Source organism: Micromys minutus (genome assembly GCF_963924665.1).
Source record: "Micromys minutus genome assembly, chromosome: 5".
Lineage (NCBI taxonomy): Eukaryota > Metazoa > Chordata > Mammalia > Rodentia > Muridae > Micromys > Micromys minutus.
Genome location: NC_137974.1, coordinates 3,511,135 through 3,523,884, shown reverse-complemented (window position 1 = coordinate 3,523,884; position 12,750 = coordinate 3,511,135). Strand labels below are relative to the sequence as shown.

The 12,750-nt window shown below is 41.4% G+C and overlaps 1 protein-coding gene across 1 annotated transcript in view; it reads right to left on the bottom strand.

Moving 5' to 3' along the window:
• The window catches only part of ENOX1 (ecto-NOX disulfide-thiol exchanger 1), a gene marked incomplete at its 3' end in the record, with an annotated part of 494,647 nt that overhangs the window by 270,319 nt on the left and 211,578 nt on the right, over window positions 1–12,750 (bottom strand). Inside the window, 1 exon segment of the mRNA XM_080917124.1 lies at window positions 5,771–5,912.

Sequence of the window (12,750 nt, the reverse complement as noted above, 5' to 3'; positions counted from 1 at the left end):
TCTGGTCTGGAAGGGAAAGAACTGAAACTAAGATTTTATGCTGAAAAGAATTCTTTGTTTTGTAAACTTTCCTCAGATTTCAGGTGTTGGTTTTTGTTTCCCTCTTTTCCACTCTTGGTAACTGACCAGTTTCCACTGTGCTATCTGTACAACCACTGCTGAGGGCCAGGCCCTCTTTCTCCCCATCCCAGAGATGGCCTTTCCCTGTCACTTTCCTCAACTAAACTCTAATATGATCTTCCCCTTAGCTTTATGTTCTTGACTCAAACAAATATGATCTTTAAATCCAGAGATTTGAACAATTCTGAAATGCACAGCTTGTTCAATCTTATGCCACAAAAATGGTCCCACACTAAATGATGAGTGAGAAATGCCTGTAGATTAAACTTAATGTTTTCCTCTGTTTCCATGTGCTCATAAAGTGAAAGGCGGGACCCAAGAGACTCAAAACAGAAACAAGAAGTATAGGAAGCTATGCCGAAAAATTAAATTATACGATTTTCAGGAAAAAGGAACCTATCTCCCCAAAGGGGAAAATAATGATTAGAAAAATAGAATGATTAGAAAAATACTGCTAGGGCTGGAGAGACAGCTCAGAGGTTAAAAGCACTGGCTGCCCTTCCAGAGGTTTTGAGTTCAATTCCCAGCAACCACATGGTAGCTCACAACTATCTGCAGTGGGATCTTGGTGCCCTCTTCTGGTGTGTCTGAAGACAGCTACAGTGCACTCATATACATTAAATAAATCTTTTTTTTTTTTAAAGAAACATACTGCTATAATGGTACAGAGGAATGTTCTCTCTAGAAGAATAAATTTATTGGTATCACATGGGTTTGGGAAATACTCAACTTTTTTTTTTTTTTTTTTTTTTGAGAAGGGTTCAAATAAATAAAGCCCAAAGCGAAGGAGGAGGAATTATAGATTCTGTGATACATCAGAAATGAAGAGATATTGTTGGACTAAAAATTAACAACAGGACACCAAGCATTGGAATACCCTGGGTGGAGCAGGTAGCTAGCCTACAGTCTGGCGGTATTTAATCTGAAAGAGAGAGAAAGCCTGCACAAAGCTGTAACTGCCTGTAAATTAACTAAATTAACAACAATCTGAAACTGTTCAACAAAAAAGGCTTTAGACAGCTTTACTGAAAAAACAAACCTCTATCAAATATCTGAAGAGAAACAACACTAATCTGTCAAATCCCTTCAGATGTTGAAGAGGGGAGGTCACTAAAAACCTCTTACAAAAAGGCAGGACAACTGCTGCTGAAGTCAGACTTTGAACACCCTATGGAGAGAAAGCTATTGGACAATGCTTTTATGATGAGCAGAGATGACAATGTCCTTATCCGAATCCAACAGCCCAGAAACAAGATTCGGTGATCTCTGGGCTGCAAGGATGGCTCAGTCTCCAAATGCCATTCCACAGGACAAACTGTGTTAACGATCAAAAGGTATAAAAACTCCAGGATTATCTCTCTGGATATACAAAGGTACTTTTCCAAGTGCAATGCCCTTCAATGATTTAAAACAAAGAGCTCAGCATTTTGTATCGAAATGACATCAACATAACAAGAGTCAAGCTGGGCGCCATACTCAACCATGAAAACTTAACATTTCCCCTTTAAGATCAGTAACGAGGCAAACACGCTGCTTCTGGCACATTTCCATTTGCATAGCATTAAAAGTCCTAGTTGATACAATTTGTCTAGTAAAAGAAGTGGAAAGCATCCTTATTGGGAAGGTAGAGGTAAACTCAGGGGTTTGAGAATGATGTCATCTTCAAAGAGAGCTCTGAGAATCTCATACAGAACCAACAGAACTGAAAAAGCCCACGGTGTCCGCATAGAAAACAAACATCAAACTAGTTCGTTTCTCCCTAATAACAAGTAACAGTCGAAAAGGAAATTACGAGAACAATCTCATTTACAATAAGACATAAAGATAGTTAGAACAGGTGGTTTAGCTAAATTGCCACAGTGCCAAGCTACCTGCTAAATATTCATGTTTATGCTTATAGACAATTTCTCCTCAGCCTTAACTGGAGAACCCTTACCTGTCCAGGGAATGGTGCAAAATGCACAAACTCATGGCTGCTCAAGATACTGGGAACAACATGGCAGCCCAGCCCTACACTAGACATTTGTCCTATACCCCCTGAACCCCAGGAAACAGTTTAGAAGACAGAGTGAAAAGAATATAAGGCAGGAGACCAGAAGGCTGTAAATGTCAGTCTATGGTCAGAAGACAACCATGTAAGCATAAAGCATCTCTGGATGCTTGTGTACAATGGGATGCATTAGAATGGGCATGTTTACCTCAGGCATGGATGGACCAGGGACTCGGGGATCTCTCTCACTGCTAAACTGCTAGCTGATCGATTGAGAAAGCAAGGAAACCACTGTTTCCCATGGTCCACTCAATGAACTGATCAGGCTCCAGTGAACACTTCCAATGTAATGGTCACACAGATTGTCCCAGTTAAACTAAATGATACACAAAACACGACTGAAAGTCATAAACCTGGGGGAGAGACTGGTAAAGATGGAGGGAGGTTTGACGGTGTAGGGGCAGAGAGTAGTCAGGATGTATCAGACACATCCACGAAACGGTCAAACAATTAATCAATAAAAATATAAAATTAGAAAATACTTAGAAACAAATTTAACCAAGCAGACATTAGGATACCAAAACCCACCAAACATTCCTGAAGAAACACCAAGGGAATATTTATAAACAAATGGAAGTCCTCATGTTTATAGATTAACAGCTTTAATTTTGCTCTAATGTCTGTTCTAACCGAAGGGATTCATAAAAATATCAATGCAATCTCCTCAAAACCCCAATAGAATTTGCTATAGAAATAGGCAAAATGATCCTGAAATTCATATGGAACTCCATAGAATAATAGTGGCCGAGTCATGGTAAGAAGCAAGAGCTGTATGTGTACTTCTTCCCGTGAAAACAGACAACAAAGCTGTGGCAGCTGAAAGAAGATGGTGGGATCCAGACAGACAAGATGACTCCTCACAAATGGACCTATGCATATGCAATCAAGTGTTCTCCGATGGTCTGAGTTCCAGTGAATACACAACAAAGGAAGGGCAGTCACTACCATTGTGTGTTGGAAACACTGGCAAAGAATGAAGTAGTCTTTTATCTTAAAGTATATGCTAAAACCAACCCTCCACTGATGGAAAACCTAAACCTGAGGTTATCTTCCAAAAATCTCTCAAGTAGCGTACATGTGCAAACAGCCTCACAGCATTGTCTCTATGTTGTATTTGTTTTAAAACACATGACACCAAAATCAGAGTGAGGACACACCAAGGCAGAATGGACGTGAAGAACTACATCAAAGTAAAACTCCTCTGTACAGGGGCAGAAGCCACGGAAGAGTGAAGACGCTGCTTGTACGAGAAGGCACCTGCTTACCACCCATCCGTCTAGGGGTTAATTCATAACCCATATGGGAACACTGGCCACTCAAAAGCCAAAAGTAAATAATCTTTAGCCACACAAAGGCTAAGCAATGGCGAAAAGAGCTAGAGCAGCTCTTCCCCAGGCAGACATAGAATGGTCAATGTGTCAGTCATCAGATAGTCAGACCAGAGTGACAGAATCTGTCACCTACACCTATCAAAAGGGATGTTACTAAAACAGAAAAAGAATGGGTGTTCCCAAGACATGCAGATACTGCACTGCCACGACACCATTGTTATAAGTTCGAATGTTAATAATCATGAAGAAAAGCACACAGAAACCTTTCCCAAAAATTAAAAATTGAGTTACCATATGTGTACACATTCCTATTTCTAAATGTGTGTCCAAAGACTTGAGAAAGAGCTTGTAGAGACATTTTACAGCATAATTATTGTTCATAATAGCATCACTTATAATAGCAAACATCAATTAATAATAAATCTACAAACTATCAACAGAAAAGTTACGAAGAAGTGGGCTGGTGGGGGTCTCAGTGGGTTGAGTTTGAGCCATAAAGCCCACATAAAGGTGAAAGGAGAAAATCAGCTCCACGAAGCTGTCCCCTGACTTCCAGATTCATGAAATGGTACACACACCCTACACCCATTATGGACACATGCACAAACACAATTATGGTCAGTGCGTGTTTTACAACGTGGCACATGCCCAGAGAAAGTTATTCTGCTTACAAAGCAAGAAATGTTGATAGGGAAAACAAGCTAGTCACAGAAGAACAAGTGACCACAGTTTGGTTCACAGCAAGACCTGAAGTGGTCAGACTTACAAATGATTGAATTGCGGCTGGGGCTGGGGTTGGAGCTATGCATATATGCAGAGTTGCTTTTTAGTAGGTACAGAATTTAAGTTAAGATGACAAACTACTATAATTCTCAAAGAACATATTCATGATATACATAAAATTATCCATGTACTGAAAATTCTACCAAGGGGTAGACTTCACATTTTCCATGTCTTTTAAAACCACGGCTTCCTAACAGGAAACCACATCTTTGGGTATGAAGGCTAAAAACCAGACAGGTGAAGGAGAACTAGCTTATTTGTGAGAGGGGGCACATTCGGGTGACCCCTGAGCCTTAACGTCTGCCCACGCGTGTTTGTTTCTGTGGATACAGTCATTGAGGTCCAGAAAGCTACCAGATCACTGACTGGAGTGGAGTGAGAAATGGGGTACAACTTCCCATTAACCCCAGCTCCTTAATAAACACCCACAGCTTCACAGTGCACACTAACCAAGACTCCCAGCAATGGACGAGGAGATGGGAAAGTGGAGGTGAGCCCAAGATTGCAATAAAATTCTCTCTGATGTCTCAATAGAAACGAAAGAAATGAAAAGTAAAACAGTGAAGGTCTATTAGGGATAAAACATTTGTCACCTTGGACAGAATAAAAGTCCCACTAAATGAAATAAATGCCTTTGGGAAAAAGATGTGTTTGCTAGGAACTGGTGTGCGGCTTCTTGCTTGTTCTTTATTTAGTGTCTGTCCACTCAATGTTTCGGACCTTCCCTTATATCCAATGCTGCTTTGCCCAGCTATGAAAGATGCATGAACCGAATCTAGTGTTTTCCAATAGTACTTTCAAAATAAAAGTCTTTTATTTGGTGCTATCTCAGAGGCATACATACTTTCAGATGAAAACTGTGCCCTGCTAACAACGTTGCACCTCGAGTGAGCAAAAGTATTTTTAGCTTTTCAAAAATGCTAACACACACACACACATGCACACGCACATGCACACATGCATTCATATACACTTTCTTATACAAGCGTTCCTTATCATCCAAGAAACATAAGGTGGGTACCTCCTGGTAGAACAGATCGCAGACACTTGGTCCACTGAAATTCCACATTTAAAAATGCCCCGGTGATGACACTAGTCAATACTGATTAATATCTTTTTGATTTCTGATATTTCAAAGTGCATTTTATCCATGACCACTAGCTGACTAAAAACACTTAGCAGAATCTGATATGTGTTCACACCTAATATAAACTAACAGAATCTACTCAAGTTACACTCAGTGTGGAACGTGTGCTGTCTCCCATCGAACACGTGATCATGAGAATGAAATGCACCATAGTACATCTCCCTTTACCCATGTCTGTTGCCCAGTCAGATGAAAGGTTCACAACTGCTGCATTATCTGCTTGCAGGGCTGTTTTTGAACGGTATCAACAGCCTATTTTTTTTTTTTTTTATTAAAAAGAAAAATCCCTTAAAATTAACATTATCTTTTGTAATAAAAATGGAAATAAATAACACAAACCTTAAAACGGCCTGTAGAGAAGAAGATGGATATCTGTCCTTTCTGGTCTCGATCGAAACAATGTATGCATAGAAGTGTTTTATGGAAGCTGTTCAAAGGAAGTCCCACGGAAGGCGTGATGGCCCAGACATGCCAAACGCTGCTGCAAGCAAAGAAACACACACTGTTAGGGGATGTTCCAACATTTCCAGGACCAACTGCAGGGCCCAGTCTGCATGCCCCAAAAGTATATTCAGAGTGTTTTTTTATTAATTTCTACTGATTTTGTATCAAATCATTTTATTTACAAATGGTGACGTGAGACATGGAGCTTTCAACACTGTATTAAGAAATTGCAAACAGCCGATAATATTTTACGATCTCACTTCTCCATTTCCCTCATCTCATTGGGCTCAGACTGAAGAGCCTCGGGCAGGGTTAGGGTTCAGTCTGGGGAAGAAAGAGCCACTCTCCCCTTGTCTACAGGCATGGGTCTGGGCAGGGCCTTCGTACGGAGGGGAGGATATGGGGACCCCCACCTACACCAGTGAGAAGAAAAGCAGACAAACATCTTGTTGAGCTTAGGGCTAAGTCCTGTTTCTACTAAAACCCAAGGGCTTCGGGCTGACTCCTGCTCACATTTCACTTTGTAGCTTATGAGATTTAGAAAACTGTTTCATGCATACAACAGATGAGAAGCACATGACCCCCTGAGATATCAAGTTCAAATATTACTAAATTAATTATGAAGTTGTGTTTCCTAATTTGCTTTCGGTTTATAGGTTTATATCAAATATTGTCTTATTCTGTTAGGCCCTGTGAAAAGCAGACACCCAGGCTGAAGCAATGCTGTTTTTCCTTCCAACTCTCTTGCCTAAAGCAAACAAAGGGAGTTCCTTGGAAACCACGTAGCCCCTGAGTTGACAGTGCAGTTTGCTTTGCTGTGCCAATAATGTAAGTACAGGCTTATCTCTTCCACTGGTCCCATTGGGTGACTCTCCGTTTACTTCTTTTGACACAGATGGGGATGGAGCCTACCTCCTTGGAGGCTGACTGCGCGCTATAGGCTACCACCACCTGAGGGACTGAAAGGGCCTAAGTAAGGTTTGACAGGGCTTGCTCTAGATTTCTATTTTCATCCTCAGTCAGTTAACAACATGGCTCTGGAACCCACGCCCCCTCACAGTTTGCTCTCCACCCGCTGTCCCCACCCCCACTTCAGTGTGTCTTAGGAACAGCACCCAGAAAGACACCCAGGAACTGAACATTTGAAACTTTGCTCTCTGTGCCAGTCTTCAGTGTCAAGTGCTTTTATCTGAGTCTCAGAACTTGAATCTCATTTGCATCCCAATTGGGAGGTACCCCAGAGAGGCTGGGAAGGGATGGAGTCAGGATCACCACACAGGACTTTACATTTCTTTCTTTCTTTTATAGGTGGAGGACAGAACAGAGACTCTAAATCCTAGAAATACAAACTAAACACCACAGTGGCTAACCTCCTTTTTCTTTCTTGTTACCGTTCAAACACAATCTAGCATTCAAATTCAAAGTAAAATGCATGTCCGCTTCCCAAAAAACACACTTCCACAGTACTCACTGGGCCACTGTACACTAGACATGAATGGGTCAATTAGTAAGTCACAAAATTCACGAAGCAAGGAAACAGTAAGACTGTCCTCCTACCCCCCGAAACTACAGCGTCCCAGAACTCAGTACTGGTGCCTGTGAGATGCAGTAAGTTCCACCATGACCATGGAACCCAAGCTGTCCATTATTTTCCCCACACAGCCTTTTTCTGGAAGTTCATTCGAACACTGAGCAAGATCATCACACGCACAGAGAGGTGCGAACTCATCGCTGAAGACCAGTGCTCAGTCATGGCACTGGGGCTGGACCGCACAGAGACAGCACTGAGGGTTTAGGGTTCCTATCAGGAAGAAGGGGAGCCAAGGACGTTCAGTAAGGAAAGCACCAGTCATGGTGAGCCATTAGGAGCTGGATAGGATAATGTTTAATATCTCAGATGTTAGCAGAATAGTAGGTCTGTCAAGTCAGACACCGTTTTCTTTGCCACAAGAAAGGTCAAGGATGGAACCAGGAGAACGTGTATGCTTTGCTGCTTAGAGACACAATATCCTGCAGGGTCCTGTTCAACTTGGCACTAATTCAAAATGACACTGTGGTTCTTAGAGGAAATTGGCAAGCTCCAGACACACCATTTTTAAACTTAGGCTCAAATTTAAATTATAGGTTTTGTGACTCAGATCTTCAATGTGACCTTTAACAGGTATTGTTCAAAAAAATGTGGTTGTCACTGTGGAGCAAAAGCTCTTGCCCCTTTCTTCTGGGAAGTATAATAAAATGTGCCCCATTTTAATAGGCGGAGTGGCTGCCACTCACCAGAGTGAGGAAGACAAAGACTATTTGCTTTTGTATCATTCATTTAAAAAATGATTTTAAATTCATTAAAAATTTACTTACTAATCGCACTAATGAATATTCCTGTTCCTTCTCCATCCTGGACTTGGATTCGAAAGAGCTGTAACAGGAATCTTGTCATTTCTAAATCAAACATACAACCTCACTGCTGTATTTCATACCCACTCCCACGGACTCACCTCAGCCACACCACCGCGTCTACACCTCAAGACCATACTGAGCAGAAGAGCGAAAGGTACAGAATGGCTTTGATTCTTTCTCACCATCTCTGTCCCCTGAACCTGAGATACTGGCCAAGGACAGGACGTAAGCCATCTTCCTTGCAGATGTGTCATCAGTGAGAGGTGGTGACTTTAACATGTGACTGAGTCTTGAAGGCTTCCTTCCTCTGTTTGCAATAATGGGGGTAGGGCCCTGACCGGAAATGCTTCGTTCTGTGTGAAGGAAGATCACTTTCTGCAGTCTCCATGGGAGGACAACACATCCTCTTGGGAGTGAAGAAATCCTTACACAGTACAGATCTCAGTCTATGTTATTTTGTTACAATATCTCAAATGGAAGAAGACTGCATTTACAAAACAGACAGAGCCATGGATACTTCTCAGCCTCTCTCTCCATCTTTGGCCAGTGGTTCTTCTACGTCATGGCATCCTTCTTCCTGTATCACCACAGACTCTCAGCAAGCTTTCCTTCTTTGTTGTCCTCTTGACTTGAGAGCCAAAGGATTTTTCTCACAGTCTTACTTTATAGACTATGCTGGAAGTATTACTTAAGGTTCCAAAGTTAGACATGGGGCTTTTGACCTCTGATTCATAAGCAAGCTTTGATTATCTTTTTTCTTGCCTTTTTCTTGTTAAATATTTAATTGAATGTTTAATGTCAACCCACAATTGACTGTAAATGAAGAGCAAGAAGCCTGGTCTTAACTTCGTCTTCATTTTCCTGTTTCCAATCAAGACAGTTAACTCCTGCAAGACCAGTGGTTCTCAACCTTCCTCGTGCCTCAACCCTTCCATACAGTCCCTCAGGTTGTGGTGTCCCCCAACCATAAAATTATTTTGTTACTTCATAACTCTAATTCTGCTGCTATTATAAATCTTCATGCAAGTATCTGATATGCAGGATATCTGATATGCAACCCTGTGAAAGAACCATTCAACCCCCACTTGGGTCTTGACCCATGGGTTGGGAACTATTTCTCCAGACTATTACATCATGGTGAGTTTTCCTGCAGACATGTAATCCCAGGTTCTTCTAACCCTGTGCCCTTGTCCTAAAGCATGCAGGAGTGCACGCTGTTGTTTGTACTAGGAAATGACTCTTCCTCTTTCCATCTGTCTGGAAGCTTGTCCAGGACTTGCATTTTTTGTGTGTGTGCAAGAAGATGAAGCTATACTTGTATTTATATTTTGGGTGGCTCATTAGCACCATCACCAGGCCTATGGCTCTCTAATAATTATAATAAGAAAGTATTAATTATTAATTAGAATTAGAAAACTCATAGATGACAGCACTCTTGGTCTGCTCATCTTGGGGTCCATGTTGTGAATGATCTTATGGTGAAGCCCTGTGGAAAGTACTGAGGGAAGTTCCTAAGCCAACAGCCAGCTTTCTCAGAAGAGGAGACTATGGTTTTTGGCAATCACTGATTTGATTAAAGCCTGTAAGAGACACAAAGCTAGAAGGCAGAGCCAAGCCAGTACCAGATTTCTGTGATAATTATATAGACCATAGTGCTGAGGTAGTTGGACACACATTTTTAGATACTGTAAATGGATTTTTAGATAAAAATAATGTTACAGTCAATAGATTCTAAATAAAGAATTGTAATCCAAAATATAGAAATTCCCACAGAAAAAAACGGCCTGAGATCCCATGAAGAAGATGGCATTTGCCTCCAGATGCAATGTACAGCACCACATACTTCCCTGCAGTTATAGCTTGCTCGTCTACACAGTGGACTTTGAACTTGCCAGTCTCCAAGATCATGTCAGCTAAAGCTTCAAGACAGACCTGTGCCAGCTGGTTATGTGTCAACGTGACACAAGCTGGAGTTACCACAGAGAAAGTAGCCTCCATGAGATCCAGCTGTAAGGCATTTTATTAACTAGTGATCGGGGGGCAGGGCCCAGCCCACTGTGGGTGGTGCCATCCCTGGGCTGGAAGACCTGGGTTCTATAAGAAAGCAGGCTGAGCAAGCCAGGGGAAGCAAGCCAGTAAGTGACATCCCTCCATGGCCTCTGTATCAGCTCCTGCTTCCTGACCTGCTTGAGTTCCAGTCCTGGCTTCCTTTGGTGATGAACAGCAATATGGAAGTGTAAGCTGAACAAACCCTTTCCTCCTCAACTTGCTTCTTGGTCATGATGTTTTGTGCAGGAATAGAACCCCTGACTAAGACAAGACCTTTGTCTTTACTTGTTTGTAAGGGAACTTGTTTGTATGTTCACTTGTTTGTATATTCAGTTATGTGCATTCTCGTGTGTGCACATGCACGTCTATGTGTGTGTGGGGTTATATACATAAACCCTGTATGCTATTTTCTCTGTTTTTTCTGGAGGCTTCCTGTTATAGACAAGGCCTCCCTGTGACACAGAATTGACCGGATCTTTTTCCTTCTATACAGCTTATTAATAAAGTAGCATAGACTGAGAAACGGGTTAGATGATCAAGGAAGCCTGACTGTGCTTCAGTTCATTAGAATTCTTAGACACAAGGAATGATATAGTTTGCAACACAGGACCAATGGTCAGTGACTGGGGCCATGGAATGGTTCTGACAGTCTGTAGATGCTCTAAGATCCCCATGCCAAAGGAAAAGGGTACCCTAGCTCCAAAGAAGAGAAAAAGGATTGCCCCTTCCACTGCGTTCTTCTTCTGTCTAGCCCCGACTGTAACACTATGCCTGTCCAGAAACAGTTCCATAGATGCCTGTGCCAACCCAAGCATTTCAATTACATGTCAAACAAACCAGGTTTCTTTCAGTAGAAGAGGGAAATGCTCAATTGCTATTGGGACATCAACATTTTTTTTAACCCATTTTCTATATAACTTATAATGCAAACAAAATAACACTCTGATGAAACTCAAAATTGTCAAAATTTAATATACTGGGCACAAGTCTATTAAAATTAGTATTACTATATGCACACACACAGACTGGCACCAACACACACACACACACACACACACACACACACACACCATGTTTAACATGCTGAACCACACCTACTTCTGAATGTGCTAGGCTTCAATCTTTTAAAACAGAATACATTGCCATGGTTTCAAACACATCTATAGTTCTCAGTGTAGTGCCAGGCATAAAATAGGGGAATTTGTTCTTATCCGATTAGTTAAATTAAAATACTGCGTAAATGATAAAACTTTAGTAGCATCATCTTCATGTAACCTAAAAAAAGACAATTTTTTAAATTTACTTCAGACATGTTTCAAGTATCTTCAGTAAGGGTACAAACAAATGTCACAACTGTCAGATGGCACAGGGCACACCTGTGTAGCAGTGTGGTAGAGACAACAGGATGACACACTGCAGACAAGAGTGCAAACTTTTTTTTTGCACTTAGAGAACATGATTAATATAAATTTCAGCATAACAAAGTAGAAATTTTTGTAGAGTGGTCTGGGATAAATTATTAGAACTTTTCTACCAGACAGATTGTGGATGGGATGTGAAGACAATTGTTACACCAATATTGTGAATATGCAGGTTGAGACTCTTCAGTGAATTAACAGCCATGAGAATCTATTGGGGGGGGGGGGGGGGCGGGAAGAGGCAGTAGAATCCAGAGAATAAATTTCACCAGTTAGATGCATTGAAAAATTCGAATAAGAAACAGTCCAAAGCGTAGCAGTATTTTAAGCAGAGGTATGCGGATGTAGCTAAGCTTCTGGGTGTGTCTGTATTCCCAGGGAAGGGGAATCAGGAGTGACGGCACTGGGCATTGCTGGCTAGGAAGTAGTCTCTTTTAAGCTTAGAAGGACTGCAATCCCAAGGGTTGATAAATACTTCTTCAAAGAGTCAAGAATCCCAAAGACCACATCGTCAATTCTGCACAGTCAAATAAATACACCACCCTAAGCAGCCGGTCCATGAGTCTTGTTAAGTAACCCAAGTGATGCTCCTATGGCTGTGATCAAAAGCATCCTCGCTTTTTTCTGATGGTCGCCTTCCAGTCACACATGAAACTCTTTTGTCTACACAAATGGTTTTGTCTGTACTTGATCCCTTTAGGTGCACACAGGGGCACACATGCAAATACACACACAAAGACAGACAGATAGACAGACAGACACACACGTGCGCACACACACACACACATGCACACATGCATACAAGCATATATATATATAAATATTATATCATATATTATATATTGTATATTATATTGTATATTATATTGCATGTTTACGGATGCTTACGGGCTGATTCATCTCTCCAGCATCAGGGATTTATATTTTTATACAGAATCCAAGTGGTTTGGATGAGAATGGCTCCACTGGCCCGTGCATTTGAGTGCTTAGTCACCAGTTAATGGAGCTGTTTGG